Source organism: Suricata suricatta, chromosome 14, assembly GCF_006229205.1.
Source record: "Suricata suricatta isolate VVHF042 chromosome 14, meerkat_22Aug2017_6uvM2_HiC, whole genome shotgun sequence".
Lineage (NCBI taxonomy): Eukaryota > Metazoa > Chordata > Mammalia > Carnivora > Herpestidae > Suricata > Suricata suricatta.
In genome coordinates this window covers 53,478,831-53,492,671 of record NC_043713.1, presented here as the reverse complement: position 1 = coordinate 53,492,671, position 13,841 = coordinate 53,478,831, and the positions used below count along the sequence as shown (strand labels likewise).

At 41.4% G+C, this 13,841-nt stretch overlaps 1 protein-coding gene across 2 annotated transcripts in view; it reads left to right on the top strand.

The window, feature by feature from the left end:
- The first annotated feature begins 13,391 nt into the window (after nt 1-13,391).
- ZBTB14 (zinc finger and BTB domain containing 14) overlaps nt 13,392-13,841 on the top strand; it is a 6,710-nt gene continuing 6,260 nt past the window's right edge. For both annotated transcript variants that reach the window (XM_029922596.1, XM_029922592.1), the window contains exon 1: nt 13,392-13,777. The gene's annotated coding sequence lies outside the window, so the exon portion shown is untranslated. The remainder of the gene's footprint in view (nt 13,778-13,841) is intronic.

The window sequence follows — 13,841 nt, the reverse complement described above, 5'->3', positions numbered from 1 at the left end:
TGAAGTCAGATGCTTAACCAACGGAGCCACCCAGGTGTCCCTCTACTTTTTAAATAGAATATTACTCATGCATTTCCTTATAAATATTTGTTTAAATTATTCTAAATGATACTTTGTGAATAATAGCATGAAATTTCATAAATAAAAATTTCAAATTAAATATAGTATAGACTATTCCAAAAAGCTCAGTTTAGAAAGGTAATCTGTTTCACTCTGAAACTGAAGACAGAATGAGAAGCTAATGAGATAATTTGTCTGATCATTTCCTTTTCCAGTTACTCAAATGGTTTAAACATTAGCTCAAAAAAGATCTACGTGTCTTTATGAATTTCTTAGGGCTTAGGTTGAATTGTTTCTTTTCTAACTAGAGATTGAGACCATAACTTTTATTAATATCAGATAAGAGGAACATGGGAAAATATATTAGCTTGTTCACTAACCATAAAGATAGTCATTCAATATTTAGTGTCATTTGTTACTTTTATTATTCCTTAGTTTGAAGATAGTAGCAGCTAATAAGTCAACTGGCTTAAATTCACACCTGGCCTATTCATCCCAAAGAAAAACTGGAATTTAGATCTAATCGGGTAGCTACTTTTGCAGACAGATCTGCTTGATTCCCAAACTAATTATGAGGAGAAAGGGAATATTCCATTTACTCAATTCAGCCTTGTCTGTGGTCTCACTTGTAAAGCATATTAAGTAAGGAATAGCTAACTTCCAGACAGAGCATTGGGCTGACCATGAAGACCGGGAGTGTTATAAAGGTATGCTCTTGGGCGTAGGGGGGTGGGGTGAACAATCCCCAGACATGTTCTTATCCATTTAATGTCAATCCCATCCTGCAGAACAAATGTCACCTTCTTCTGCCAGAATTTAAGCATTGGAGTCTGAAGAAGTCCATAGCTGACCATGTACCAGAAACTGTGTTAATATCTTACAAGTATCATCGTATGTGAATCTCTCCTCACCCGGGTGTCACCTTTTTTCGCTATAAAGAAATGTTATTTATTTATTTATTTATTTATGCTATAAACAAGTGGGTTTTAACCATGGCTGTACCGTATAATTAATCACCTGAGGAACTGTTTTAATTCCAGATCACTCAGGCCACAACCCACAACAATTAATCAGACCCCCTGAGGGTGGCGCCAGTCCCCATAAGTTTAAAGCGCAGGGCGCCCCACCCCCAGGATTACTGTGAGCCGCCAAGGTTGACAAGGATTGTCCTCAGGGGCGTACCAGAGGCCTGGCCCTCACCAGAGGCCTGGCCCTCACCAGAGGCCTTTGTGCCCACAATTCTCTCCAGTGGGATTTTCTGTACTCCAGCCTGGAGCAGAGCAGGGGTCCCTCCCTGTCCAAAACTTCCCCCGTTTTCTCTATGAAAACCCCTACCTGTGATTGTCAGGTCATCCGACTATCCAACCTGTCTCTCCTCCTTGTTGCTGTCCCCTTCCACCTACCACCCCCTCCTCACCATTGTCAGCCCCCCTTATTCTCTGAAGATTTCAGATCCGGAGCCTCTGAAGCTATGCTAGAATTTGTCCAGAAATATATCAAGTCATTGTTAAATTCAAGAGTGTTCGGCATTTCCTGTTCAACAGACATAAATACAGTGACTCAGTAGAAAACTGAAGCAAAAGCTGTCACATGTGTCCCTCCCAGAATGATGCAGAGTGGGGGGCTGAGGCGTGTGTCTTCTGGTACCCCTTTCCTCTACTTCTGTGTTTACTGTTTCAATACAAAAGGCATGCTTCTGCCGCACTTTCTTTGTGCACGCTGGTCTCTACTCCCAAGAAGGCTCTTCCCCTTGATCTTCGCTTGCCCCGCCTACTCACCTCTTTCAGGCCTTTTCATAAATAGTATCTTCTCAGTGAGGTTTTCCTGATGATTTCACTGAAAATTGCTCACCCGTATTTCCAGCCCTTCTATGTCCATCTTTGCTGTTCTTTGCTCCATAGCACTTATCATTAGATAATAGAAGATACATTTCAATGATTTGTTTCTTGTCTGCCTCCTGGGCAGGAAAATGTTTTGTTTATGCTGTATCTACAGCGCCTACTACAATGGCTGGCACTCATAACTATTGAATTAATCCATTAACCCTAAGAGGTAGGTTCTATTTTTGTTGTGATTATACAGATAAGGAAACAATCTTGAACCTGCAAGTAACCTCCTTAGGACACTGGCAAGGGAGTGGTAGCAGTTGGATCCAAGTTCAGGACTCAGAGACTGGTTAATTTCCCATCAATTACACTGCTTCCACCTTAAGTGGAAGATTCCTTCCTAACTGTGTAAATGAAGACTGAATGTTGAAGTAGATAGGAAACTAAAGAATATGATATTGTAATGGTTGACCATATAGTTTGGTCTCTTCCGATGTCCATTTGACCAACCAACTATTACAATTTTATTTAGATAATGAGAATTTCAAATATATTTCAAGAATTCAGCCTGAGTATTGCAGGGGTACATGAGGTCCTGAGGGGGAAACATGCCAGATGTGCTTGAGGAACAGCAGAAACATAGTATTGGAGGGTGGGAGCAGCACCGAGAAGTAATAGATCGCTTGCACAAATCTATGTGAACAGATGGCAATTGGAGAAATTTTTATTTCAATTTTCACTGAGTTACTTACTATACTGGAGTGAAGCCTTTATGATTCAAAAATAATATAGCTTTTTCATTGTACAAAAGAGGACATTAATTTTAGCTCACTAAAGCTAAGAATAAATGCTTTGCAAGGTTTTTTTGGAAATAGCTTTAACAATATTTAGCATCATGATGATAATTTTGGTAAATTAAAATATTAAATTCTAATATGATCTGATGGGTTGATTCTGTGTGTGATATGTACACTAAACAGTTTACTAAACATCAGAAATAATATGACAGAGAGTTTACATATTTTATGGAGGCTTATATTGTCAATATGACAGATGGCCAGTTTCAATAAAATAGTAGGAAAATGACCCCAAGTAGTTTGGGTCACAGAAACACAGAAACAGGAATTTGATGATAGATAGATAGATAGATAGATAAATAGATAGATGATAGATAGATAGATAGATAGATAGATAGAATTTGATAGAGATTTCTACTTAGTATTAATAATAGGAAATCTAACTTGAAATCCAATTGCAGACTAGAAAACTGTCATCCCTTGAAGTGGAATGGTTCAGCCTGGTATGTCATGTGTCCAGACACTGCCACAGAGTGGGGGAAGGGTAATTGATAAGCATCAGCCCATATGATGGATAACAATCTACTTTCAATACATTGAAAGTATTCATGTTTTTACAAAAGCCCAGAAGAAGCCAATTTCAGCTTCATAGCATGCTAGCTCAAAGAGAATAAAATATTTTGAATATTAATATAAGAATCTGTGCTTCACTCTAGAGGATGAAATATTCTTGCTTAAGGACAAAAATCACATCTTTAAGGTTTGTCCTCCAGAAATGAAGAAAACTCTGAAGTGTACATCAATGCTCTACTCTGATATAAATCAAGTAGCTGAGCTGCGGAACTGATGTGAGATGGAATGAGAAAAAAAGGCAACTAAACTTATCCTGAGGTTTTAGGGATACAGGACTATAAGAAGATAACAATATTCTTTGGTTACGGGGAAGGCTACGGCAAGGAAGAGGGGTCTTGCTGTTGGTGTACCAAACCTAAAAGGATACAAAACATTCTCAGAGAGATGTTTTAGCAGAACAAAAATCACAGAATTTGAAAAGGGACCAGTAGAGGCGTTGAAGTATATAAAAAAGAGTCAGGAAATAAATGACAAAAGAAAAGCTCCTTGATGGCCAAAGGCAATAGAGTAGCCCTGGAATGAATCCTGAACCACTTAAAAAAAAAAAAAAAAGAAAAAAGGAAAAAAAGAAGCTCTGCGGGGGTGCCTGGGTGGCTCATTTGGGTTAGCATCCAACTCTTGATTTTGGCTCCAGTCATGATCTCACAGTTGGTGACTTTGAACCTGCTGACAGTGTGGAGCCTAAGATTCTCTCTCTCCCCCTCTCTCTCTGCCACTCCTGCATGTGCTCTCTCTCAAATAAATAAAGTATTTTTTAAAAATGGAGGGGAAAACTATGCAATAGGCATTATTGGGAGAATTGGAGAAATTTTAATTTTTTTAAGTTTATTTATTTTGAGAGAGAGAGAGAGAGAGAGCGAGCGAGCGAGCAGAAGCTGGAGAGGGGCAAAGACAAGGAGAGACAGAATCCCAAGCTCACTCTGTGCTATCAGCACAGAGTCTGATGTGGGGCTTGAACTCATCAACCATGAGATCACGACCTGTGCCAAGATGGAGAGTCTGACGCTTAACCAACAAGGGCCCCCCAGTTGGTGAAATTTGAATATGAACTATAGATTTTAGTATTGTATCAATAGTAAATACTTGATTTTTATCATTGTGCTGTGGTTATAGAAGATATTTGTCCTTATTTTTAGGAGCACAAATTGAAATAATTAGGGGAAAAGGGCATATCTATAACTCATTCCTTAAAAATGGTTCAGAAAAAAATTTGTGTGTAATGTATGTGTATAGATAATGAAGGAAAGAGAAAGACAGCAAATGATTAAGCAAATGGGAGCAAAATGTTAATAATTGATAAATCTGGATAAAAGTAAAGTGCGTATGTGAATTTTTTATTACACTTTTTTTATGGTTTTTATTTATTTTTGAGAGACAGAGACAGTGTGAGCAGGGGAAGGTCAGAAAGAAAGGGAGACACAGAATCCAAAGCAGGCTCTAGCCTCTGAGCTGTCAGCACAGAGCCGGACATGGGGCTTGAACCAACGAACTGTGAGATCATGACCTGAGCCGAAATCGGACGCTTAACTGACTGAGCCACCCAGGCGCCCCTTTATTACACTTTTTAAAAACGATTTTTTTTATGGGGCGGGGGGGGGGGCATTGTAGGAACAGAGAGAGAGGGAGAGAGAATCCCAAGTAGACTCCACACTGTTAGTGCAGAGCTTGCCGCAAGGCTCAATCCCACAGACCGTGACCTAAGCCTTAACCAAGAAGTCAATTGCTTAACTGACTGAGCCACCCAGGCACCTCTATGGGAGTTCTTTTTACTATATTCTTTCAAAATAAAAAGTTACCAAAAAAAAAAGGTAACTAAAAAAAAATTCCCATATAATTAGAAACAAAAATTATATCACACTTGGATTATTAAATAACACTGGTTAAAAAAGGAAACAGAGAAATCTAAGAAATATATAGAACTGAATATAAGTAAAATGATGTGGAAAAATGCATCAAAAAGGAAAAAGCCGTTCTTGGGAGAAAACAACTATTTAAAATAAGTCTATCAGAAATAAGCAAGCTTATTATCAAACCAGCAGTGAGTTTACCATTTTTTTCCCTTCTGGTCCTCTTATCAGAAAGAAACTGGTATTAGATGCAGATTTAGCCTTAGATGTACCGAAACTTTCTAGCCAAAAAATAGGAAAATGGGGCTCCAGGAAGGCAGAAAGTATCAGAGAGAGAACATAAAGAGGAAGGAGCCCAGAAAACAACCCCGCAATATTGTTTACAAATCTGAGGCTCACCTTGGAGCTGCACATGAATGGCTCTGATCCTAGTCAGCGTATCAAAGACTTTGAGAATTGAACTGACTGATCTTAGCCCACATCCTAGACTGGCCAATGAATGGAAAACACTTGAGACAGATCCAGATAGCATTCCAAATATACCAAGTCACAACCCACAGAAAATGTGTGGAAACTTGTGACCAGAACCTAACCTGGTTGATGGTCTGCTAAAATCATCAACATTGTCAATAGTACTTAACAAGCCCAGAGTCTAATAACATAATGTTTCAAATGTCCGAGACACAATCAAACATTACTTTCTATAAAAATCCCAAGGAAATCTCAACTCGTTTGTGAAAAGAAAATCAGCAGAAGGCAACAATGAGTTGAGAAACATATTGGAATTGAGGAACACATAGAGGCACATTTTACTAAAATTCTGCAACAGGTAATTATAAATATTCTTAAAACAAATAAAAAATAGGAAGAATCAGCAAAAAAAAAAAAAATAGGAAGTCTCAGCAAAGAAGTATGAGGTATAAAGAAAAATCAAATGGAAAATTTAGAACTGAAAAATAGAGCCGAAATGAAAACATCACCAGATGGACTAAAGAGCAGAATGGAGATGACGAATGAACAAGTCAGTTAACTTGACAGATCAATAGAAATTATTCAATCTGAATACTGGAGAGGAAAAAAATATTTTTAAAAATTAAGTCTCATGATCCTATGAGAGAATTAAAAAAGAATCCCAACATTTGTCATTGGGATCTCAGAAGAGGAGAAATAATATGAAGGTGGGGAAAAAATGTGAAGATTAACAGGGCTGAAACCTACCCCCGATTTTTTTAAGTTTTTATTTTAATTCCAGTGACTTAGCATACAGTGTAATATTAGTTTCAGGGATACAATATAGTGATTCAACACATCCATACTACAAACACCCAGTACTCTTCACAACGAGTGTGCTCCTTAAACCCCATCTCCCATTTCACCTATGCTCCCACCCACCTCCCCTCTGATAACCATCAGTTTGTTCTGTGTAGTTAAGAGTCAGCCTCTTGGTTTGCCTCTTTCTCTCTTTCTCTCTCTTTAAAAAAAATTTTTTTTTAATATTTATTTATTTTTGCAAGAGAGACAGATCATGAACAGGGGAGGGGCAGAGAGAATCGAAAGCAGGTCCAGGCTCTGAGCTGCCAGCACACAGCCTGATGTGGGGATTGAACCCACGAACTGTGAGATCATGACCTGAGCCAAAGTCGGACACTCACTGACTGAGCCATTGAGGCACTCCTCTTTCTCTCTCTTTTTGCCCCCTTTCCTCATTTGTTTTGTTTCTTAAATTCCACATGTGAGTGACATCATATGATATTTGTCTTTTTCTAACTTATTTCACTTAGTGTAATATTTTCTAGTTCCATCCATGTCATTGCAAATGTCAAGATTTTATTCTTTTTTATGTCTGAATAATATTCTGTTGTGTATATGTACCACATCTTTATCTATTCACCAGTTAATGGAAATGGCTATTTCCATATCTTGGCTGTTGTGGATAATGCTGCTATGAACATAGGGGTGCATGCATCCCTCTCAATTACTGTTTTTGTATTCTTTGGATAAATATCTACTAGTGTGATTGCTGGATCTTAGGGTAGCTCTATTTTTAACTCTTTGAGGAAGCCCATCCTGTTTTCCAGAGTGGCTACACCAGCTTGCGTTCCCACTAATGGTGTAAAATTGTTCTTTTTCTCCACATCCTTGACAACACGTGGTGTTTCTTGTGTTTTTGGTTTCAGCCATTCTGACAGGTGTGAGGTGATATTTCATTGTAGTTTTGATATGCATTATTTCCCTGATTACAAATGATAATGAACATCTTTTCATGTGTTTGGTGGCCATCTGGGTGTTTCTTTGGAGAAATGTTTGTTTGTATCTTCTTCCCATTTTTTAATTGGATTATTTGTTTTTTGGGGGGTGTGATGAGTTTTACAAGTTCTTTATAAATTTTGAATACTCATCCTTTATCAGATATATAATTTACAAATATCTTCTCCCATTCTATAGGTTGCCTTTTTGTTTTGTTGATTGGTTTCCTTTTTTGTGCTAGAAGCTTTTTATTTTGATACAGTCCAAACAGTTTATTTTATTTTTGCTTTTGTTTCCCTTACCAAGAGACATATCTAGAAAAAAAAGTTGCTACAGTTGATATCAAAGAGGTTACTGCCTTTGTTCTCTTCTAGGCTTTTTGTAGTTTCAGGCATCACATTTAGGTCTTTAATCCATTTTGAATTTATTTTTGTGTTTGGTGTAAGAAAACCAGATTCTTTCTTTTGCATATTGATGTCCAGTTTTCCCAACATTATTTGTTGAAGAGACTGTCCTTTTCCCATTGGATATTCTTTCCTGCTTTTTCAAAGATTAATTGACTATAGAGTTATGGGTTCATTTCTGGGTTTTCTACTTGATTTGATTGATCTATGTGTCTATTTTTGTGCCAGCACCATACTGTTTTGATTATTATAGCTTTGTAAAATAACTTGAAGTCCAGAATTTTGATGCCTGCAGCTTTGCTTTTATTTTTTTCCAAGATTGCTTTGACTATTCAGGGTCTTATGTATTTCCATAAAAATGTTAGGATTGGTTGTTCTAGTTCTGTGAAAAATGCTATTAGTGTTTTGATAAAGATTGCATTAAATGTGTAGAATGCTTTAGGTAGCACAAAATTTTTAGTGATACTTGTTCTTCTAATCCATGAGCATAGAATGTCCTTCCATTTCTTTGTGTCATTTTCAATCTCTTTCATCAGTGTGTTAGTTTTCAGAGTACATATCTTTCATGTCTTTATATTTTTCCTTGGAGTATTATTATTTTTGGTGTAGTTGTAAATGGGATTCTCTTTCTGCTACTTCATTCATTTGATGTATAGAAATGCAACATATTTCTGTATATTGATTTTTGTATCCTGTGCCTTTACTGAATTCGTTTATCAGTTCTAGCAGAAAACTACCCACATTTAGAGAAACATAGAATTCTACAGATTCAAGAAGCTCAATGAATCCCAAATATGATAAATTAATGAACTCCATATCCAGAAATGTCTTAATTAAAATGCTAAAAACTGAAACAAAGAAAAAATATTGAAAGCCAGGGATAATCACCTATACAAAAAAACTGTTTTGAAATAATATCATATTTACAAAGCCTTGTCAAGGTGGTACAGAATAAAGAGTTCACCCAGCTCCTTCTAATGTTAACTCAAGATCATGTAGGAACCCTCTGGATGACCAGATTCCAGAGAAAGGAGAAGCAACAGGCTATCTTGGCATGGGGATCCAGGGTCTGGTGCCCAGGGCAGACCAGATGCCCACCAGGTTCAAAAGCACCCTGGAAGGATCCTTCTGTTCATCCAACTCCATCTTTATGCAGGAATTCCTCCTCAAATGTACACTTGTGCTTGTGCACCTTGTCTTAGCAGATGTTCAGGAATTTTCTGGACTTAATTCTCCCACCCTAAAGAGGAACTGCTGGCCCTGGCTCTCCCATCAGAGGTCAGAAGTGACAGAGAAGTCTTAGGGGGCAGTTTCTGAGAAGAAAATATTCTGTTCTTTCCTTCTTCTAGAAAGTGAGAACAAACCTCTCCAGAAATTCACTCCACCTAGTGACTTCCCTGGTCCAGAACATCCAAAATTAGCAACAAGAAATATCTACAGCCAAGTGCCAGATTCAATCTTCTGCCCACAAAACCAGAAAATCACATCTGAAGTAGACCCTACCTTCCAAAACGCATACTTCTGAAGATACAGAAGAAAAACAAGGTACTTTCCCCCCTTTCTGTTAAAGTAACTTTGGGATTTTGATCTCCTAGTTTTATTGCGATTAATTAAGAGACTATTCAATGGCCTAAATGAAAGTTTTATATAATTATACTTCTTAGAATAATGTTCTATAATCACAGATTATTTGAATGTGACACTTATAAATTAATTGCTTCCATTTTATTCTATTTGTAATGTAATTTTAGTATATTTTTCTTAAGGAGAACACTAAAATAACCCAGAAACACAGCAATATTTCTTTCTTCTTTAAAAAAATTTTTTTAATGTTTATTTATTTTTGAGAGAGAGAAAGAGCACGAGCAGGGGAAGGGCAGAGAGAGAGGGAGACACAGAGTCTGAAGCAGGCTCCAGGCTCTGAGCTGTCAGCACAGAGCCCGATGCAGGGCTCAAACCCACAAACTGTTGAGATCATGATCTGAGCCAAAATCAGGTGCTTAACTGACTGAGCCACCCAGGTGTCCAGTTAACTTTTTTTTTTAATGTCATGAGTAAATTGTTAACTTTTCCCCTATTGCTAGATAATGAAGGATAGTATTTCACTTGATTGTATTTAAAACATTCACCACAACCTGAACACTGGCAAGAGTCTTAGGTGATTGGTCTTGCCATTAGAGGTATTTGAAATTCAAAGTCCATGTCTGCATTCCATGGGCCTAATCACTTCTAGTTGTGAGACTAGTAGATTTACCTTAGTAAATGTTAGTTTAGAAGAAAAACCCTCTGACTGTGCTTTGCATAAAAGCCAACCCCGAGCACAGCTACAAGGCCCTGATTGTGCCAGGCCCTTTCCATCCCTCTGACCCACAGCTCTGGCTCACTGTGCGCCAGTCCCTCTGTCCTCCTGCAGAGCCTCAGGCACTCCTAGCTCCTTCCGCCCTCTCTTCATACTGTCCCCCGTGTGCCTGAAATGCTGTCTCCCCTCTTTGCTGGTCTATCCCTCATCCTTCAGGTCTTAAATGTGTATCTTTGCAGACACTTCTATGGATTTCTCAGTCAAAATTAGTTCCTTGTTTCCATCACACCTTATGATTTTTGACTTTTTATTAAAGCATGCATTACAATGTGCGGTTATATAATTAGGCATGTGATTATTTGTTGGATGTGTGGATTCCTACCTCTGTGTTATTAGTGATTGATATGTTTATTGTTTACTTACTGTAGCCAGTGTCCTTAGAGTGACGAGGGCAGGTTGCTTATTGGCCTGTGGTGGGACATTCTTCCTTGTGGAGGCGTATCAGGTGCTGCTGTGATAACAAATCACAAAACACCATTTCCCAGGGAGTTACAAAAACAAGTATTTATGTCTCCCTCGGGGACCTGCAGATGAGCCTGGGCTTGCCCGGGCTCAGGTTCTGGATCAGCTTCATCCTCAGGTGGGCCTGTCATTGAGGGGCCCGGGCTGAAGAGGCAGAAGCAATGTGGGCATGGGCCTCCCACTGTGGAGCACACAAGCACGGGAGGCAAAGCAGGAGACAAAGCCTCTGCTCCTAACTCGCTCATTCTCTTCTCTGCCCATATTCCACTGGTCAAAACCAGTCAGAGGGCCGGGTCAGTGTGATAAGCGGGTCTGTGAGAACCCCAATGATCTAACACTTCCAAAGGTTCCTAGGAGCTGCTCCATGACCTCCCTAGGCCTCGGCACTTGAGATTCCATACCACCGACCCCGTATGTCAGGCCTCACAATCCTTAGAAACAGGCTCTGCTCAGGAGGAGTCTGTGGGCATCCCAGGTGAGAAACAAGGTGCTACCAGCCAAGTAGTTGGACAGAGAAATCCACACAGGGTGACAGCAGTCCTGGTAGGAGAGATTTCCTTCAAGGGCCTCAGGTCTGTGCATTTCAGGAAGGCCCTGACCTCCCTGCCCACCGCCCCATCAGTCCCACAATGCACCCTTATAACTCCCCTTGGTATTGAGTGCTAGGTTGTCACTTACTTGTCACCAATATTTATCGAGGGCTTAATGGGTGCTGCACAGTGCTGAGTTAAGGTTGGTGGCCAGGCAAAGTGCCAGGTGTGAGTGAGGCCTTTTCCCATATCCTCCCTCTTCCTCCCCATGGAGTTGCCCCTTTAATTTGGACTCTTCCCCGTGATCCTTAGGAAGCAAGGAACATCAGGCAGAGGCCATAAAATAAATGAGAGAAGAGGGTTAATTGACGCCAAGATGTCAGGAATCTGTCACTTGGGAAGTGCAATCTAGTGCTTGAGATCTCTTCTGAACTATTTTCATTTCATCAGATGAGTCAAGTGTGGGGATACCTTACCTAGCCATGTGCAAACAGACTGTCTTTACATAGTAGGCAGATAATAAATATATGCAGACCGAGTCCGTGAACCTATGCAAGTGTGCGGTATGGAAGAAGGGGGAGCAGTAGCATTGAACCGTAACTAAGTGCTAGCCATATCCGCACACTGGTACATGTAGTGGCAGCTTTACTGCTTGATAGCATAACCCTATGATACAGTACAATTATTATCCCCTTTAAATACAAAACGGGATTGAAATGTAATCTTAAAAGCTGCGTAAATAAGAATAAACAGCCATGGCATTAGAGGGAATGAAGCCACATAGGTATCGAGTAGGAGCATGAACTTTGGCCACTCCAGTCGTGCCCCTGCCACTTAAACCCACTATCGATGGAGAGTGGGCAGGTCATTTAACATCATGGAGCTAATATTTGAGCTAAGCACCTAACCAAGCATTATTTCATTGAATCTGCACAACTGCTCTAACAGGTGCTTCCTTTATCTCCATTTCAGAGAATAAGAAGCTAAGGTTCAGAGAGTCTAAACAGTGTACCTAATATTTGAACTGGATGTTTGACCCTAAAGCTGGTCTATTCTGTCCTTTTTCATTCAGTAGACCTACTAAATGCCATGCTTTTGTGAACATCAAAAGGTGTGTATAAAAGTATCGTTCAGAACGTTGAAAGGAATGTCAAGTACTATAAAATCAGCTGACATTCTCTACAATTTCTTTAGAATTGAATACAGCCAATCATAACATTTCTTAAATGTTTGCTATGTAATCACACAAGCCCAAGAGGAAGGTCCTATTCTAATTTTTAGGTGTTAAATCATGCGTGCTTTTGTGAAATGCTGTTAAAGCAGGTATGATAAAGTCGCATAAGCAACTCTAAGGAGATGCTGTAGTGTTGTCCAGCTTCCTACGTTTTGGTGCAGAGAAAACCCCAGATCCCCATGCCAGACACAAGCGCAGCCCCACCATCAGGTGGAACAAGACATGCTTTGAACATCAATGGAGCCATTACTTGTGCTGAACAGGGATGTAAGAACAGTGCTGTTATCAGAGTTTTCTGAGAGATCTTCAAATGAAATTAAGTCCAATCTCATTACTGCCACAGTTGAGCGAGGGCCTCCAGCCCCCATGACTTGAGAGTGTCCGGGTAAATCCGGGATCGTGGGCGCAGGTTTGGCTGGATGCAGAGCTTTATAGATGTTCCCTTTCTCCTGGGTGACTCGGGTCACCCCTCACATTCCAAATCAAAGATGTCATTTTATTCATTTGCTTTGCTAACGTTTATCGAGCGCCTATCATTCCTCAGATACACATAATGCAGCAGCAACACCAGCCAAGATCCAACGTTCTAAAGCGCGTGTCCCAGCCTCTGCCAGTATGCGCGAAGGGCTAAGGTGCACAAAACACCCACCTGGGAGCCGTGGGCGAGCCCTGCAGGCGCTGCGCCTGGCTTGCGCGCGCCCGAGGGCGGCACTGCCTCAAGAACATGCACACGCACGGGAGCGCCGCGCTCCCGCGTCCCCGGCGTAGCGCCGGCGGCGGGCGCGGGCGGGAGCCCAGGAGCCTGAGCGGGAGGCGGGAACTCGAGGCTGGGCGGGTGCCCGCGAGCGCGGCTCGTGCTTACGCTCCTCTGCTTTAAGAAGCCCCGCCCCTGCCCCGCCCACCTCTTCTCCCGCGCGCGGGCTCCGCGCGCCCAAAGCCGCGCGCGTGCGCGCGCGTGCGCAGGCCTGGGCCCTTCAGGGGCGGCCCCGTAGACTCCATCCGAAAGCGCCGCAAGATCCCGGATTAACCCTTTACTAGCACGCCCATTTAGAGGCCCTGTCGGGTTGCGTGCCTGCGCAAGCCGGTGGCGCGCCTTCCCCCCAGCCCGCACCGCGCATGCACGGGAAGGGGGGTGCCGGTGGGGGTGTTCACGGCCGGCTAGACATTCTGTGCTCGTGCAGGAGGAGGGCTGCTACCATCAGGGACGTGCACGATTCCCTCCCACCCCGCCCCCTCCCCTAACTCCAAAAAAAAAAAAAATTCAAAATACACTGCCACCCACCGTGCCCCCGCGCCCCGCGTCCAACCCGTCCCCGGCCTGCGTGCAAGTGAGCGCGGGGAGCCCACGGCGAGTGTCTGTAGCTGTGCCAGGCTGCAGGTAAGCGCGGGCCGGGGGTGCGGAAGGGGCCCGGGCCATCCGCGAGGCGGCCGCGGGGGCGCGG